A 19,298-nucleotide genomic window follows, 5' to 3' on the forward strand; every position below is an offset into this window, starting at 1 on the left:
CTTCGCCGGCGCGCTCGAGCCAGCCCAGGCGGGGGCTAGGCGCAGACGGGGCCGGGCGCAGCCTGGCGTCCGCCCGCAGTCCGGCCCCAGCGCGGCTCCTCCTCGCCGCGGGCGGAGCTGCCGTCGGTGCCGCCCCGCGGCCGCAGCTCCGCGGAGCCCCGAGCGCCTCGGGCTGGCGAGCCAGGGCTGCGGGTGGAGCCGGAGCAGCGCGGCGCCCGCCAATCGCGCCGCGCCGGGGGAGGAGCCCCAAAGGGGGAAAAAGAAAGTGCGGCGGAAAGTAAGAGGCTCATTGGGGGAAGACTGGCCGGATCGGGGTCCCCGGGCTCCTCTTTGGCCAGACGCACCGAAAAGCAGCAGTGCTGGGCGACCCTGCACCCTTCCCCACCGGTTCGGTGTGCCCCGCGCTGCTTCCCAAGAAAGGTGAGTCTCTCGCTGCCTGCAGGGCTTGGAGGAATCACCTACCCACCTCTCAGGGTGGAAAGACCCCCCTGGAAATCATCTCTTCCACCCTCTTATTTTTTCAAAAGGACAAACTGAGGCACAGAGCGAGGCAGCGGCTGGGATAGGTCACACAGCTAGTTAGTGCCCTGACCAGGACTCGAACCCATCTTTGCTTTGTGGAGCTTTAGATACCGCAGTTTGGGGACGGCTGCGCGTTGCTGCACCCCACTTCCAGCCCTTCAAGGGATCCACCCTGGCGTACCCCCGCCCGGGTTTCTCCAGGGCGCTGCTGTGAGCGGTGAAGATAGAAGAGGGCAGTGTGTCCCAGCGTGTGTCACGCCGCTCCCAGCCTGGAGCTGTGACAGCCTGGGGAAAGGCTGCTCGCAGCTTCGCTCGGTCTCCCCCTGACCTGCTTTCTCAGAAAGATGCCCCTGCCGAGGTTGTCTGGCAGGCGCCCGGGGAGGTGGTGGCGAGGGGAGGGACGCCCGGGCGCGGATGACTTGGGTTGGTACCCGCAGCTGTCTCCCAGCGCCGGGGGAGGCCGGTGGTCCTGTAGGGGATGGGATGCCCCTCGTTTAGGAGTAGCTGGCTTCACGGAGCCATGGCCCCTGGCACTTCTGAATGCTGGCATGGAACAAGGAAGCCGAGTTACAGAGAAAAAAATCACGAACATAAAAGCAAACTTCTGCCGTTTCCTTTAAGAGCCGTCCCCAGTCTGTCTTCCCTCCACCTCCGGTTGTGAAATTGAGAGCCGCCGCGCCTCTTGAAGCGCTTTCGCTGCTTGGCTTCACAGATCCTGGGGTAGCTACGGGCTCAAGAGGACGATTTACCTGGTTTTGAGTCCAGCTCTGCCCAGTGTTAGCTGTGTGAACTTGGTCGGGCAATTCAGGCAGTCCTTCTGGTACTGTGTGTGTGTGTGTGTGTGTGTGTGTGTGTGTGTGTTTCCTCCCCCCCCTCCCCTCCCCCCAGCCGCAACATGGAGATTATAAGGATCAGAAGAAGCCCTTAGGGTCGTGGGGAGGACGAAATGGGATCATTCAGATAGTACGTTTAGCACAGTGCCTGTCATGGCACCTGGTTAGTTTGAGATTGATGGCTGCTATTGTAAATATTGTTATACAGTAACCGTGAAGACAGGGGATTTTCAGAAAGGTGATTTCATACCACCTTACAGGGACTTTTTTTTTTTTTTTTTTTTTTTTTTTTTAAATCTGGGATGTTGTGGTGTTTACTTTTTTGGAGTTTGAACTGCTCCAAAAGTGTTTTCCCAGTGCTGTCTCCATGTAACTTTGATCATGGATGCTTGACTTGGAATACAAAACGAATGTTTCTCAGTGATGCCAAACCCCCTAGATGTTAGGCCAAGCCTCAGGTCTATGAAGCCCTGATCTGTGGCATCCTTTATTGGCAACGAGCGTCTGGAATTTGACAAAAAGTAGGAAGACAAGAGAAGAAGTTGGAAGTTCCATCTAAGCCTTGTATTCCTGCTGTCTTTGGTCAGACAAGCAACTTTATGGTTTTTCTTTTCGTTTTCTTTTCTTTTCTTTTCTTTTCTTTTCTTTTCTTTTCTTTTCATTTTCTCTTTCTTTTTCTTTCTTTTTTCTTTTTCTTTTCTTTTTTTTTACTGTAGGAAAACAACAACACAATTCTCATGTGTTTCTTTTGGACTATATACTGGTGGTGCAAAATTCAGTCCCTGTGGACACAAACTTGCCTTATTTAAACAGAAATACTACAAATGCCTACTCTTGTCTTCCTTAATTATTGGCATTTTAAAATGAAAAAAACCTCCTCATATATCCTCACCATGCTCATGAAAATTGATTTTATTCTGATTGACTTCATACAGTTATTTACTACTGTCTCCTGGCTATGCCGTAAGTGTCTGAATTGAGTTCTCAGCATTTGTAGTTAGCTACCTGCTTCCCAGTCCCTCTCGTTTGTGTGGGGTATTGATGAGTGCATAGGGGGGAGTGCGATACATCTTGAGGGCAAGGAAGAACTTGGTGGTGCCCCTGGAGATGCCTCCCACACCAAGCGTTTGCAGAGGGTGGGATCACTTGCTTCCGTCAGTCTGTTCCGTGTGCATGCATTGTGATGAGCTGGCCAGTATGCATCTGAACGCATGCCTGAGAAACCGGTGACTTGTGGGCAAAAGGAAAATGTTAAAAATAAGGTCAGAACAAGGGAATGGAAGGGAGATTGGAAGGTAACTTCTTTTGGTTCTGGTTTTTTAAAGAAAGAATACCCTGTTATACCTTTTCTCCTTATCCAGATTACCTGTGACAAAAATCATACACACATGCAGAGAGAACTTTAAAATTTCCAAGGCATATTCCATATATATGATCTTCCTTGCTACTTGCTATAGCCCTGAGGGAAGGACGTGGCAGGCATATTAATAGTGGAAGGAGCTTAGGTTTTGTGGCCAAATTCGAATTTCAGTTCTAATACCTGTGTAGCTAGGTAATACTGAGCAATTTATTTCACCACTTAGAGCTTTCATTTTATCCAATTCTAAAATGGAAAAGAAAATGCTTACCCCAAGGATTTGCGTGAGGGTAAAATTAAGTAGAATAATGTGAAGTAGATGTAGTGAGTAGGTGCTCATTAAACAATATCTCTTCTTAGCTGGTCTCAATTTTACTGAGAAAGAGACTGAATGAGACTCAGAGAGTTGAGAGGTTTCTAGAGTCACATGGTTCTTAAGTTTCAGCCCTGGATACACAGTTCACACCTGGTGACTTCTAGTTAAGGGCTTTTTCCGTCACACCCTGTCACATCTTCAATGAGCTCCTTAACAATTTACTTCAGTTAAGTTGGCCTTACTTGGCTGGTGATTGCAGGGTATCCTTTCTATCCCAAAGAGGAAATTTCCTTGCTGAGGGAACAATTCGTCAACATGCTCTGTAGAGTTTAGGGGGGCCAGCTCTCAGGAGAGGAAGTTTGAAAGCCCCGATCTCTAAGGCAACCTGCCTACTCTCCTGTGTTTGATGTAATGTACTTTCCAGTCCTAGGAGGAAGAGTACTGTGAAGACATGTCACGTTTTTTTCTTCCTGTTCTCAATGGTTTGCTCCCTCTGTCATCCTTGTGCTAATTCACAGGGTAGTAAGAAGATTGAAGAACAAATGTCACGAGTGGCCATAGCGTTCTTCACTTCTTTCACCAATTCTGTGGGTCCAGGATGGAATAGGGAACAGTATGCGCAGGCGGCATTTGCAGAAAAGACCACTCACTGCTGCTGGCGGGTGCTGATCACTGGTCTGGAGCCTCAGTCCTCCCTGTGGAAACTGATGGCTGCAGGCTTATGTAGGAAAATGAACAGATCTGTTTCTGGCCCAGGCAATGGGGCCATTTATCCGTTGAGACTCCCCACAGGCCATCAGGTTTCTCTGCTCTGCAGCAAGCAGACAGGCTTGCAAATGCAGTTCTGGGAGAAATGTTTTGCTCCTTGCTTTTGGCATTTGGAAGCATATGTTTGCATTTGCCAAAAGGTGCCCAGTTAGCGTCATCTTACCTGGCACTGTTAGAAAAGCAGAATGTAGCTGGAGGAAGTCAGAGGAGGAGGCAGAAGAAAAAAAATAAAATAAAGGTTATCTCCAGCATACACACAGTTTCATTTGTTGCTCAACTTTGTCAGGCTTCTGCTAGTGACACAGATGTAGGACCTGGTGAGTCATTGTCGCCTTGCCCGTGAAATATTAAAGAGAGCCACCTACTGTGCTCTTTGCCCATTTTGGAAATTGTTCTGTGGGAGAAATAAAAGCCCCAATGAACTGGCAAGTTACAGAACATTTGGCATCTGATATTTTGGAGGATTAATTTGGGTTAGCTACTCATTTGCTCAAAACTGAGCAAATTTGGTTGTTTTTTTTTTCTTTTTTAAAAAGTGAGGATGTAATGATGGGGTCGTCACACGGATGGGGTTGTCGCACTGATGGGGATACCTCCTTGTAGCCTGACTTTATATTCTGCCTAGCTCAGGCAGTTGGAGCCGTGTGGAGTGGTGCAGCCTGACAGGTGCAGGGGGCAAGGTAGAGTGTTGACATGAACCTCCATCTCTTCAGTTGGGAAACAGGGACACTGATGCCTGCCCAGAAGCTGGAGTCTCTCTCAGCACCTCAGTCACAGGAGGCATTTAATAAACACGGATTCATTCTTCTGCCATACATTCCTTCGATGTATTCGTCTGTTAAAATGTGAAAATCAAGGGGCACCTGGGTGGCTCAGTCAGTTAAGCGTCCGACTTCAGCTCAGGTCATGATCTTGCGGTTTGTGAGTTTGAGCCCTGCGTGGGGCTCTGCACTGACACCTTGGAGTTTGGAGCCTGCTTCGGATTCTGTGTCTCCCTCTCTCACTCTACCCCTCCCCTGCTCGTTCTTTCTCTCTAGCTCTCTCAAAAATAAACATTAAAAACATTAAAAATCGGGCGCCTGGGTGGCTCAGTCAGTTAAGCGTCGGACTTCAGTTCAGGACATGATCTCATGGTTTGTGGGTTCGAGCCCCGCATTGGGCTCTGTGCTGACAGTGCAGAGCCTGGAGCCTGTTTCTGATTCTGTGTTTCCTTCCCCCGCCCCGTGCCTCCCCCACTCATGCTCTATTTTGTCTCTCTCAAAAATAAATAAACATTAAAAAATTTAAAAAAAATTTTTAAACGTGAATATCAAAATTTAATAACTACTCTTTACTGAACTCCATCATGGATTGTACTGAGTGCCTTACAGACATCACCTCATTCAATTCTTGCAATGATCCTGGGTATTTTTGGAGGCAACTAAGGCTCAGAGAGGTTAAGTGGGTAAGAAAGACCTGAAATTGTGTGGCCTCTGGATGAGAACTGAGAGCCTGGGCTAGGACTGCTTACCCACCTGTCCCCATCCTGCCATTCTGATCCTGGTATTACCTTGGCTGTGACTGAGAAGTCTCTACCTCTGGGCCTCAAATGTGAGCGAGCTGTACAGGATGATCCCTAAGTTCCTTCTGCAATATGTTGCTATTTATTTATTTATTTTAAAGTTTCCTTTAACTCTGAAATTCCGTCCCCGTATCTCTTTGTGAAAGTCTAGGCTAGAAGGGGAAAGGGAAATAAACAGAAAATACCCTATGTTTTATGCAGAGAGATCTATTTTCCGGTCAAACAGAGGAGGGCAAAGGAAATCAACATTCATTGGTGCATGCACTTCTGTCATTTCATTTAAGCATAAAAGTAACTCTTGGGTGTATATTATTGTCTGCCTTTTACAGATGGAAGAACTGAGGCTCAGAGACACTTACAGACTTGCTCAAGGTGATCCAATTACTGAGAATTAGAACTGGTGTGTGCCTGAGTATAAAGTCGTTTGGTCTATGATACCACCACATTTGCTAGACCCCAACCATAAAATCGGAAGACTTGTATAGCTAGATCTAGGAATGTCCCCTCCTTGTGTCCCCACACCATACCACCTCAGCAGCCATCTCCTCTCCTCCTCTGTCCTTCCTACAATGCTGCTTGAATCCTTTCTTGCTCCTTCCTGGTCCATGGACCCCTTTAAATGCTTTACCATCTTCTTCCTATCTCTACTGTGATTTTAGTTATTTGCTTGTACTCTGAGCCAGTAATTTGTCCCTTTGTGTTCTTGTCCAACTCCCTGATTAGCACCTAAGCAGCTGAGACACGTAGCACAGTGCCTTGTATATAAAAGGAACAGAGTTAAGTGAATGATGGTTTCATACTGTGTCAAGTAAGCCCAGAATACGTTTCCTAGTTTTCTCATGCTTTATTATGTTTCTAAGTATCTCAAAGGCCATCTCTACGGACTAACAAGGTAACTTTTAATTCCTTTAAGTTTATGGTCACAGAAAATTGAAAAAATGCTAAGGAATCACAGAGTCTAAGAAGTCTGGACATTGGGGCACTGGGGTTGCTCAGTCAGTTGAGCATCTGACTCTGAATTTCAGCTCAAGTCGTGATCCCAGGGTCATGGGATTGAGCCCCACCTTGGGCTCCACACTGAGTGTAGAACCTTGGGATTCTCTCTCTCTCTCTCTCTCTCTCTCTCTCTCTCTCTTTCTCTCTCTGTCTCTCTCCCTCTCCCTCCGTTCCTCTCCCTCTCCTTCCTCTGCCCTTCTTCCTCACTCACGCTTTCTTCCTCCCTCTCTAAAATTAAAGAAAGGAAGGAAGGAAGGAAGGAAGGAAGGAAGAAAGAAAGAAAGTTGGACATCACTGGCTCAATGATGGAAAAGGACATTTTTTATTCTAATGATAAAGGGTGTTTTGCTGCAAACAGAGGGAAGGGAAGGAAGTGCTCACTTGCATATATTGACAGCAAGGCCAGTGTCAACTGTCATGAATTAATTAACCAAAAGAAAGTAGGAAGTTTCCAGGGAAGCAGGCAGCTGCAGTGAACTCTGATCTCAAGATTTCTAAAAGCAATGAAGAATATGCATCCGTCCAGCTATTATTATTTGATATAATTTGGATAAAGACTGGTGACTTTTTATATCTAGTTTATATCCAGGAGATGCCTGTGGTTTCTACCTGTCTGGCACATAAGTCCTCATGATTACACTGGTTTCCTCCTTTTCCAATCAATGCTAAAGACAACAGAAAAGAGAACCAGTCATTTTATAAACACTGCTATCTGAAAGTGTTCTTTTCAGAGATAACACAGTTCTTTAAGCCAGCTATGGTTAGATGCTATGGTAACCTAAAATTTTGGCCGTGTAACATTTGTGAGCTCTAGAACCAGACCAGCTTCCCTGCGTTTGGTTATTTGGTCTGTCTCTGCTTTATTTTCATCATCTGTAAGAAGGGATACTAAAACCCTTTCATCAGGCTTTTGATAGGTGTCATTCATATGCCATAACACTTGTTAAGAGCCTGGTGCATGGGGATTTTAACATCTAATATGATTAACATCTGCAATGATATTCAACTGCATGCCCAAATTGATATTGGAGTAGGAAGTATAATACTTAGGTTCAAACAATAATAGTTTTTGTTTATATAGAACTGTAAAAGCCCTCAGAATGAATGTTATCGTATATACACCCACACACACACACACACACACACACACACACACACACACACTATTTTTTTTTACAATAATTTGAGGTAATTAAAGCAACAACATTTTTCATCCTGAGTCTGAGAGGCTAAATATTTGCTGAAGCCACATAGCTAGTGACTAGTGGCGCTGGGACTTGGACCCCAGCTTTCTAACTCCAAGTTATATGTATTTTTTCCCTTTAATGATTCAGTCCAACAGTCCAACCCACTACTGGTTAATTGCTTTTCCTTCTCAGGGTCCTTTTTCCCACTTCTAAAATGAGAAATGTGGACAAGATGCTCTCTAAGGTACGGTGTTCTATGAGTCTGTGCCTGTAGAGTAATGACTTAGAAGATACCATGAAAAGCCAAGAGAAGAACAACCCTCTTCTTGCCACAGAGGCACCCACACGCCATGGCATGTGGAGCACCCTAAATCCCAGACACCCAGCAGCCTCCTTGTCCTCAGTGAGACTCACAACTGAGTGTTGCACTGGGAGTCAGATCCATAAAGACACCTTCCATGTCCTTCAGGATGGGATTCTGCCACATTCCCATGACCTACACACTGTTTTCCCCTCAGGATGCAGGTTTGGGTGTGGGAAGAGAAAAGAGATGGCTGGGTTATGCACATTGACATTTGCTGTTTGGGAAATGAAAAGAGAGCCTTTTTTTATATAACGCAAGCTCTGTATCACCATTAATCACCATAATCTTCTACAAAGAAATAAAGAGATAAAATATTTGGCTTTCATTTGAATTTTAGCATTATGAGTGCATATTTTCTGCTTTATTCTTTTGAGCTAATTTAGTGCCCATGGAAGAAGCTTGGCTCTCATTGAATAAATATAGGAGTTTTTTCAACTTACAGAAATGATGGATGCTGCAGAGTGGAAATACACACTAAATAGCACTTTTCTGGAAGCTTGGACTTCGGTTTCCAATTACAGAATGAAACAATGGCAGGGGTTGGGGAGTGAATGATTAGAATGGGTAGTGAAAAGTTGGCTGGTTTTAGAGTCGTTGAACCCCAGATATTGCGTGCTCAGCCCATGTAGACTTGGTTTCCTCATCTGTGAAATGGAAATTAGCATACTCTGGCTATCTCCTAGATAGATACACATCAATATCTGTATCTGTACCTGTCTTTATATACTTATATATATATTACAGAGGTTAAAGCAAGATGAAATGTATCAAGTCCCTAGACTGGCACCCATAGGTCCCACAGTAAATACTCATCCCTCTCCCCATTCAGCGCTGCTATTTGCCCCAAACCCTCACCCATGTGATGAAATTCACATGAAACTCTGATGGAGAGGGTGGGTATGTTGAGTAGATGCTTCTGCTCGTCTAAGGAAATTTTTCCCAATTTGACAAAGGGGATGGTAAGTATAGGAAGTGAATGTGATATTTACCTTAAAATATCTGGAAAGTTTTCCTGTGGAGGAGGAATTTGACTGGTGAAAATTGTGATAGCTGGGCCATCTACATCTGAATCATACAGATAGCTTGTTAAAGAAGCAGGTATCGAGGGCCTTTGCACCGAAGTCTGAGAATCACTGGATCAGAATTTTCTATGCTGAGAGGCACTATATCGTAGGGGTTTGGAGACTTACATAGGTTCATATTCTGGCTCCATTTGTGTAATCCTGGGCAAATTACTTAACTTCTCCGTGTGAAATGAGATTAACATGGCACATAACTCATTGGGTTGTTGTGATGACTAAATCAGTTAGTACAAATGAAGTTCCCCAGGCAGTAGCTGGCACAAGTAAGCACACATTATTTCACTCGGTGTGTGAGCCAGTCTTAAAACTGCCTTGTAAGACCCTGTATAGTTTGCATTCTGTTTCCTCTCTGACCCAGTCTCTCAGATAACTACGTAGCTAACTCCCCCATCCCCTTGAAGCTTTTGCTCAAATATCTGCTCCAAGAAGCCTATTTGATTGCTTTACATAAAATCACCCCTCATCCTGCTTCCCATCTCCACCCATGCCATTGCTCATCTGACTTACCCACTCTGCCCGCTTTTCCTTTTTCCATAGCAGTTGCCACTTTTTTCAGCTCCCACATGTGATTTATTTAATTAATTTAGTCTGTCTATTGTTTATTGTTTAGTTCACCCCCACTAGAATGTAACATCCTCAAGGCCAGAGACCCCGCTGTCTGCTGTATGCCATGAACAGTGCCTGGCAAATAGCAACTACTTAATCCTGAGTAAATGATGAATAAATACATGCACAGATAGGTGTTAGTATAATTGTTTGTCCTCAAGGGGTAGAAAGAAAGAAATGGAACTGAACAAGAAAACAAATCATGTATGTAATATTGAAATAAAAAACTTGTTTTGTACACACACATACACACACATATGTTTATGCACATTCATGCACACGTACACACACTCACAAATATGTTTATGCACGTGTGCATAGGCACACATATATGTTTATGCACATGCATGCATTCACACACATGCTTATGCACATGCACGCACACACACGTGTTTATGTACACATGTGCACACACATGTTTATGCACATGCACACATATGAACACATATGTGTTTATGCACGTGCACACGTACACATATGCATTTATGCACACATGCATACACACATGTACACACATATGTTTATGCACATATATACATTTATGCACATGTATACATATGTAAACATACACAGTCAAAAATTGCTTTGGGAAGCAGAGATGTTGAGGTAATTCCTTGTTAGGAGGGAGAGAGACAGAAGAACAATATAAGTGAACAGATAACAGACAAGCAGACAGAAGAAATACAAATGATTTCAGGGCAAGAAACAAGGAACTGAGATGAAACAATGACAGCAGCACTAAAGGGATGTGGAGGAGGGACAGTTTTAAATAGGGTCGTCAGGGATGACACCTCTGAGAAGGCGACATTTGAGCTAAGGAAAATGCCTGAGAAGGAGCCAGGCTGGTCTGAAATCATGGCTGAGAGGGCAGGGGCCAGGTGAGAGGGGAAGAGGGGCTGGAAATAAGGTCGCAATATAAGCTGGGGCTACATCACACTTTCAGGCGGTGGGCGGGAGTTGGGATTTTATGCAAAATGCAGAAAGAAAGTCACTGAAAGGATTGAAGGAGGATAGTGACCAGGTTTGACATATTTGGAGCCCCAGAGAGTGAAGGAAAATGGAAGAATTTATTTATTAGATGAGGAGTTAAACTCTTCTGATCCCCTATGAACAGAGGAGAGAGACCGTTCAGTTTCATTGATGTGTCATTCATGGACTTTCCTATTAGAATGTCTCCAAACAAACAGACAAACCCCCATTAGAATGTCTCAACACACACACACACACACACACACACACACACACACACACACACAGGTAAAATAGGCAAAATCAGATTCCTTTGCTTTTTCTCAAATGATATTCTTATTTCCACATGCAGTAAGTAATGGATGGAAATGTAGGCACTGCTGCTCAGTTCAATTCAGCTGGAAATTTTACAGTTCTTGTGTAGGTGTTTTATGTAAGCAGTCCCCCAAAACACTGCACCCAGAGCTATTTCCTTTTAAGATTTTCAATACCAGTTTCGGAAATCTGCTGTATTGAGGAGGAAGTGTATGAAAGGCAAATTTAATTCCACGTAATAGATGGTGCCCAACTCTTCCAGAAATAAAATTCCTTCATGAACTCTTCACCTACATATGCATATGGAGTCTCATACATGCCTTTAATAATATAAACTAAAAATAGCTTGAAAACATATGCCAGGCACCTTTTAAGTGCTTTACGAACATTAGCTTGTTGAAACCACAGAATGACTTGATTCTCTATTACTTTTCATTGAGGAAGAGAAAACTGAGGCTCAAGATCACAGTCAGTCGTAGAGCTAGTATCTGAACTTGGGCAAGCTGAGCCACTATACCATCCTGCATTTTGATTGGAAGTGACCCTGAATATTTTATTCATCTCTGTTTGTCCCACTTTATGGTGGGATGAGGAATAGGTCAATGAGAATATGAGGAATAGTTCAATAAATGTATTGAATCAGTGAATGAATACGTGACCTATTCTTCAAGTTGTATTGTTTCATTAGCATAGTGATAAAGAAAAGTGGGTTTTAGAATGAGACAATCTGTGCAGGGTAATGCTACTCACTACCTCTGGGATATGGTAAATTTACTTAACATCTTTAAACCTGTGTCCTCATCTGCGTTGTTGGCACAAGAATAAAATCGTTGTTAGGATTAAGTATGTACACAAAGTGCTTAGCACAGTGCCTGGAACATAATTAGTGCTCAGTCCATTTGAGCTATTTTTATTATTTTTTTGAACTAAAATAACCTCCCCAAACATGCTTACACTTACATACTCAGGCAGTTTTTCACTTGTGCTTATTTTACTAACTTCCTTCAAAACTCAGAGCCAATGATCCAATCCTATAATCAGTGATACTAATTTTGTTCTAGGACCCATTCTGGTACCTTGCCCTCAGCAGAAAACTCCTGCAGGTAGAAGGGCCAGTCCTGGGGAATGATATGGGAGCCAAGATGCTGTAGGACTGCCCTGTCTCTCTCTCTTCCAGACATCTGACATACCTGTAGACAGTACTTCTCACCCTGCACATCCTTCTGCCCAGCTGGACCTGGCTTGCTGGGAAGTTATTTTACATTCCTGTGATGACTCCAGAACATTCTGGGTGGCAAAGGGAAAGCAGGAGAAGACTCAAATTTTACCCTAGATAACCCTTAATGAGGCTAATTTACAGAGCTTGCTGCAAGTTTAGGACCTCTTGCTAATCATCACACTAATATTGATGCAATGTTTCTTGTGTACCAGAAGCTGTGCTGAATGCTTTATTTTCATTATCTAATCCAACTATTGCAACCTTATGTAAATTATAAGTTTTAGTTTTAAGCCAGGGGATAAAACTAAAGGGTGTTATAGTTGCCTCCATATATGTACTGGGGAGGCGGTGATGATAAAATCAAATATTTCTTACCTGTGTTTTGCCACGTTTTTCTTCCAAAGCAAATTGTGCAGGGTTGCAGCACCTTTGGTGTCTCCAGGGATCTTCCCTGCAGTGAAAAGATGTTTGGCAGAGAAATGAGGCAAAGGTTGTGTTGGGAAGGCAAGAAGCTTCATTCTAGTTGACAGTTTATTTTGCCCTGGAAGAAACTAGTAGCAATGAACTCAGTCCTCTTTGGTTGATTGCATTTGCTTGCATCTTTGTAAGAAACCAATAGGGTGCTGACTTACAATGACCTTTTTTTTTATGAGATATTTAAAAGGTGTAAATTTATCATCTCACATGGCCCAAGTTGATGATTTCCTTGGAGGAAAGGTCCATACACACAATACACACACATACACACAAGCATGAGAACAGTTCCTGAGTCTTGGTTGGCCCTCACTATATATTAGTTGAATGAATGCATGACAAAATAAAAATAAAAATAAAAATAAACTTTTTGGGGGGCACCTGGGTGGCCCAGTTGGTTGAGCACCCAACTTCGGCTCAGGTCATGATCTCATGGTTCACGAGTTTGAGCCCTGTGTCGGGCTCTGTGCTGACAGCTCAGAGCCTGGAGCCCACTTCAGATTCCGTGTCTCCCTCTCTCTCTGCCCCTTCCCTGCTTGCACTCTGTCATTCTCTCTCTCTCTCTATCTCTCAAAAGTAAATATTAAAAAATTTAAAAAAAATAAAAAGCTTTTTCTTTTCCTGAGAATGGGAGGTGCTGTGGGATTTTTTTTTAAATAGTAAGATATCAATATGTAACTTTTTTTTATTTTTTAGAGAGAAGGCACATGAGCTGAGGAAGGGGAGAGAGAGAGAGAGAGAGAGAGAGAGAGAGAGAGAGAGAGAGAGAATCTGAAGCAGGCTTTATGCTCAACATGGAGCCAGACAACGGGGCTCTATCCCCTGACCCTGGGTCATGACCTGAACTGAAATGAAGAGTCAGATGTTCAACTGACTGAGCCACCTGTAACTTTCTTGTAAAATTTTTGTTTTAAAAATAATTTCAGAAGGAGATTATTCTAAGATAGGTGGCATTACTTAATCTTGGTGATTCAGGACAGCTTATTGGAGTGGACTGTAATTCCTTTAAAATTTATTGAGATGAGATCATGTACCCATGTAATAAGTGGCCCTAGAGTGGTATACTTTTAAATTTATGTAATCTGATTTTCATAAATTTCTGTCCTCTCTTCCATTGTCTGCTATTTTTTTTCTTACTTTCAGCATGTCTTCCTCTAGCAGCTTTCTCTCCATTCCCCATATAATTAGCTGTTTCCGCTTTACTAGAGACTAGGGAGCAGGCTGACGAGTTTTGTTAGAGCCGTGTGTACGATAAAAATATACAGGGTTGGATTCGAATGAGACAGGCTCTTCTCTAAGGGAAGGGGATGGAAAGAATAAAGTGGCCCCAGAATAGTCTGCATGTAAGTGAGGCTATACCATATACTGTAGCACTGAGTTTTAGTTACCTGTGATATTAAAAAGGGAGTGGTAGCATGGATAATTCATTTACTCTTTGGGATGTTTCCTGAGAAGCTTCTGTAGGTAAGTCACTAGTGAGATATGGAGATTAAAATATCGTTACACAAACACAACCCCTGAAGAACAAGAATTTATGGATCATTTTGAAAGATAAGATGCTCACAGAGGTTTGCAATACAACTTGTACAACATTTGGAAGAGTGTAAGAGTATGTAAGATAACTAAAAGATATATGGAAAGACCTTTTCGTGTTTTTTCCCCAAATTTTTATTTAAATTCTAGTTAGCTAGCATATGGTGTAATATTGGTTTCAGGAGTGGAATTTAGTGTTTCATCACTTACACACAACACCCAGTGCTCATCCCAAGTGCCCCTCTTAATACCCATCACCCATTTAGCCCATCCCCTGCCCACCTCCCCTCCAGTAACCCTCAGTTTGTTCTCTATCATTAAGAGTCTCTTAGGGTTTGTTTCTCTCTCTCTTTTTGCTTCCCGTATGTTCATCTGTTTTGTTTCCTAATTTCCACATATGAGTAAAATCATATGGTATTTGTCTTTCTCTGACTGACTTCGCTTAGCATAATACATTCCAGTTTCATCCATGTGGTTGCAAATGGCAAGATTTCATTCATTTTGATGGCTGAGTAATAGTCCCCTTTTAGTGTTTTAAAAAGACACCTGTGTCACTCAGGAAAGGATTTATGAGGAGGTGGTGTTTGAAGTGATTCTTGAATCAATGGGCAGGTTTTGGACATAGATTAGTGGGGAGTGTAAAAATATTAGTGTATGAGTTTGGGTCCAACCAGGGAGAATAAATGATACGGGTGAATAATATGGAATGTGGGATTTATTATAAGGATGGTACCTAAAATTGTGTGTGGGGGGGGAAGCTGGACAATTAAAGCCTCAAAAGGGAACAGTGGGAGATGAGAAGGAGGTGGCGAAGAAGACTGTAGAAGACTACTTCTGTCTGTGGTAGGCAGGCAGTCAGGAAGAAAAGCTGGATGTGATGGGGAAGAGAAAAACCTGGACAACCCTTGACTATCTCTCTGTACCTAACCTGGCCAATGTGAATGGCCTGCAGAAGGAGCTGGGGGTCTTAGCCACAGAGCTCCACATCTGCCTGGCCTTGGACTGGAGACGTTGAAGGTACATTGGGTATGGCTGCTGCCCCCTCTTAGATCAGCCACCAGATCAGCAGTTATGTATGTGAGAGTCAGTAGTACCTAGGAGCCTAGACAGGCCCTCACAAAGCAATGGATACTGCTACACGTCCCTTCCAAATCTCGTGTGCATTTCCCTGTGGCTACCCCTATCTAAGAACCATGCAGAGAAGGGGATTCCAGAAAACATAATTCCAGCTGACCTAAGCTGACAGTTAAAAACCACAAATGATACTCCAGATAAAGGAAAATGAAAACATAAAGTGAGGGGGGGGGAAGCTGGTGCCTTGCTTGGGGAGAGCCCAGTTTGAGCGGGAGATGATATTCAAGCACCAGGGTCATTGAAGATCGTATTTAAAAAAGGTGAGCCAAAGCCATATTGTTGAGGATCTTAAATACTCTGTTGAGGAATTTGCACTTAAATCTGTAAGACAAGGAGAAGTGCTGAATATTCTTGAGCAAGGGAGGATCATTATCAGATCTGTATTTTAGACAGATCTGGTATTCGGTGTTATAGCACTGGAACTTAGGAAGGGAATAATGAACACTCGATTATAATGGTCCAGGCAAAAACGATTGCATTCCTTTATTTTCACTTGGGAAAGTGACTTAGAATCATTGTAAGTGATTGTTCAGGACCATCCCAGGAACTAAAAATATTAGTGTACAATTGCAAGCCAACGTGACTTGACCTATGGCTAATATGTTGACTGTAATGTCCTTCTGACATATATTGGTAACTGGTTCTTTAAAAATTCCCTGATGATTCTGCCTTCAGTATGTGAAAAGCAAGAAGAAGTGTATAGGTAATTGGAACGTTGACTGAAATGAAATTGGCTTATGTAAGCATGTCAGTATCATTTTGGGAGGAAGAGCCTATAAAAATAAATATTGCTTATTTAATTCAGTAACATAATGCTTTTTAGCTTTACTGAGTAGTGATAGGAGTACTTTCTTATGTTTGTCCACATGCTTAACAATTTGCAAATTGCTTATGTGTCCCTTACCTCGTTTGCTTTGACGATGACTCCCCAAGGTCAGTTTGGTCTGAATTGGCTTCAGTGAGGCAACTGAAGCTCAGAGATTGTGGTAAGGATCAAGTAACCACTTAGCCCTTGATTCAAGGGTACTCACTGCACGTCCATAGATCCAGTGGATACCTTTCTGTGGCTCATCCTTCTGTTTCACACTATGCACCACTGCCCGATGATCTTTGTGGGGCACATCTCTGGTTCTTCTGTGTCCCTGTTCTAAATCTGCCCACAGTTTCTGGACTTCATTACTTGCAAGGTCTTGCTCTACCCAGAGGGTAGGCTCTTTGTAACCCCAGTGTTATAGTGGCAGCTGTCTGATTCCTCATTCACCCCCTGGCAGGCTTTTTACTGCCTTCTACCAAAGCACAGAACACTACAGAGTAAAGAGGAAGGCCTTCTTTACAAAAGCACACCTGAGTAGGTACCCAGGATCTCCCCAGGAGATCCGTACATCTTTGAATTAGGTCATTCTGTAAATCTTTCCTGTCAGCGTTTCCAAGCACATATTCCTGAATGTGTATAAAACATCTCTCCTGGCTTCCCACTTGTTGAAACATGGCAGAGCTCATTCACTTGTCTTGACTTATTTAAAACAAACACACCTAATGCTTTGTCTCCTGCGATTGCAACAGCGAATACCAAGTGAGTACAAAATCTATAACCTCCATTCAGTGCTCCCCTGAAGTGTTGTGTCCTCTTAGAGGGATCCTTAAGGAATATCAAATTGGGGTGACAACTTCACGTTCTGTGCTTCACGGTGTGTGGAATTTTTACGGTTGCATGTAGAGACATCACTCAGGGGAGAGGGAGGAGGCTTATGGAAATCAAGCCTTCCTCGCTGTCTTTACACAGAAGACTTGTAATGGTTCTCTGAGAATACTAGCATGTTAGGGTCAAAAAAGCTAAACCCCTGGCTTTGCAAATAGGACAGAGTGGGATGTGTCTTGCTTAGAGTTAGCCAAAACTCTGTAATTGGTCTTCTTTTTAATTTTTTAAGTGTTTATTTTTGAGAGAGAGAGAGATCAAGCGTGAATGGAGGAGGGGCAAGGGGGCGGGGACAGAAGATCCAAAGTGGGCTCTGTGCTGACAGCAGAGAGCCCAATGTGGGGCTTGAACTCAGGAACCGTGAGATCATGACCTGAGCTGAAGTCAGATGCTCAACAGACTGAGCCACCCAGGTGCCCTTGTTATTGGTCCTCCAAGCTCTGTTACAGTGTACTTTCCACTGTGATGCTGTTTCTCTTGCTTTGGTTCTGCCACGTGAGAATTGGCCTCATTTCACCCCACCAGATATATGGGTTTTCTGCTTTCTGCATTGCTACGCTGGGTCGGGAAAAATTTGGGAGAATTGAAGGCTAGACTTCTGGTAATAATAATAAAACATAATAGCTGAGAAATCTGAGTGTTTACTATGTGTCAGGTGCTTTATAATATTATCTCACATCATCTTCATACTTGATTTCATGAGTTGTTTTACTGACCTATCCACCAATGAGGAAATGGAGACTCAGTGTGGTTGAGAAACTCACATAGCTATAGAGGATGTGAGTCTAGTCTGTGAGACTCCAAAGTCCTGGTGAAACTTTGCTCTTTGCTTCACTCTGCCAAGGCATACCCTCTGTCCCGTGGCCCCATCCAGTTTGCCTAGGGGCACATGAGAATCTTGTGACAGATGTTTAGTTACAACACTGATCGGTCTGATAATTCCCTAGAAACCCAACATGGGTGAGCTAACCCACCGGTCATATTGCTTCCTTTTCTCCTTTTTCAATTCCCTTTTAAGTCTGGGTAGCATAGGAGGTGCCTTGATCAATTGATGCTAGTTTTTCCTGTTTTAGTGATCTTTTCATTTCCTCAATATCCTTTTCTTACATTTGAGGGTTAGAGAAGCAAGTAAGGAAACAAGTGCTTGGTAAAAGCCCTGGTCTCCCATTTTGGAAAGTGAGGTCTGTGGAGATAAGGCAATGCTGCTTCCAAATACCAGAACCACCGAGCTGAATGCCCTCAGGTGTCTGTGGAAGACAGAGGGAGGCTTCTGACATGATGCCAGAGACCTCAACCAGGACAAGGAGGTACAGATTCCAGGGGATCAGAGTCCAGCGCAACATAAGTTGACACTTATTACAGTTCGGGCCATAGGAAAAGTAACTTGGTAATGAGTTCGCCATCCTTAGATATATTTAAAGAGGGACTGCACATCCGCTTGGCAAGGATGTCAGAGGGATATTTGAATATTGGAAAATGTCCGAGTCAAAATGATATTTGAGGGCCTTTCCGGCGTTGAGATCCCGTGGCGAATTCACTTAGAAACTTCATATCGCGAATAAAGGTTTCCCCTTGTTACAATGAACACCAACTAGTGATGTCGCCTCCTCCCTCCCCCCTGTGCCTTCCCCGTGGAACAACTGCTCAATTTAGGAAGGGGCCTTAGGATGAGGAAGGATGTGGTTCCTTCCCGCTTGGCAGTGCTCCGTGTCAGAATGGAGGACTTGTGTCTGGGCCTGGCACGGATCCGTCGGGCGCTCTCACCAGCCCGGTCATGTCTGTGACTGGAGCACGTGGGAGTGCACATCCGTGTAGAAAACCTCCCACTGGCTGCCAGCTCTGGATTTTTTTTTTTTTTTAATTTTTCTAAATGACTGATGAATGCGGTCTTGCCCAGGGCAGACCTCTCGGAGGGGATGGGGACACACCCTGAAACAAGTGCGAATCAGCCCAGACAAGCTTCCCCTGAGAAATAGTCCCTCTGCACTTGGCAGCGTCTGAGAAAGTGTCTTTGAGAGCAGTTTCTTCTTGCCGTTTCAAAGGCTAGCGGCTTGCAGGCCAGGGTATCAGGAGTGCAAAGCTCTCTCTCTTTTTATTTATTTATTTATTTATTTATTTTGTCTATTTTCTTTCTTTCTTTCTTTCTTTCTTTCTTTCTTTCTTTCTTGTTCTTTTTTTTTTTTTAATTGGCTTACTACTAATCTGAAAGCTGTGCTGTTCAAAAATGGTAATCCTTTGATTGAATGTCAGAATTGAGACACTGCCTGGGTTCTGGAAGGAAGGAGCGTTGCAGTGATAGAAAGCGCCCAGCAGCTGATTAACCGCTTTAATTTAAAAGAATAAAAAGAGAGTTACCAAAATGAGCA

At 43.6% G+C, this 19,298-nt stretch overlaps 1 protein-coding gene across 1 annotated transcript in view; it reads left to right on the plus strand.

Moving 5' to 3' along the window:
* Positions 1-262: 262 nt before the first annotated feature.
* IL1RAP (interleukin 1 receptor accessory protein) overlaps positions 263-19,298 on the plus strand; it is a 124,811-nt gene continuing 105,775 nt past the window's right edge. Inside the window, exon 1 of the mRNA XM_047100087.1 lies at positions 263-420. The gene's annotated coding sequence lies outside the window, so the exon portion shown is untranslated. The remainder of the gene's footprint in view (positions 421-19,298) is intronic.

Source organism: Lynx rufus, unplaced genomic scaffold (assembly GCF_022079265.1).
Source record: "Lynx rufus isolate CCGP_SWC_20201006 ecotype Redwood Valley unplaced genomic scaffold, mLynRuf1.p SCAF_5, whole genome shotgun sequence".
In the NCBI taxonomy this organism is placed as follows: domain Eukaryota; kingdom Metazoa; phylum Chordata; class Mammalia; order Carnivora; family Felidae; genus Lynx; species Lynx rufus.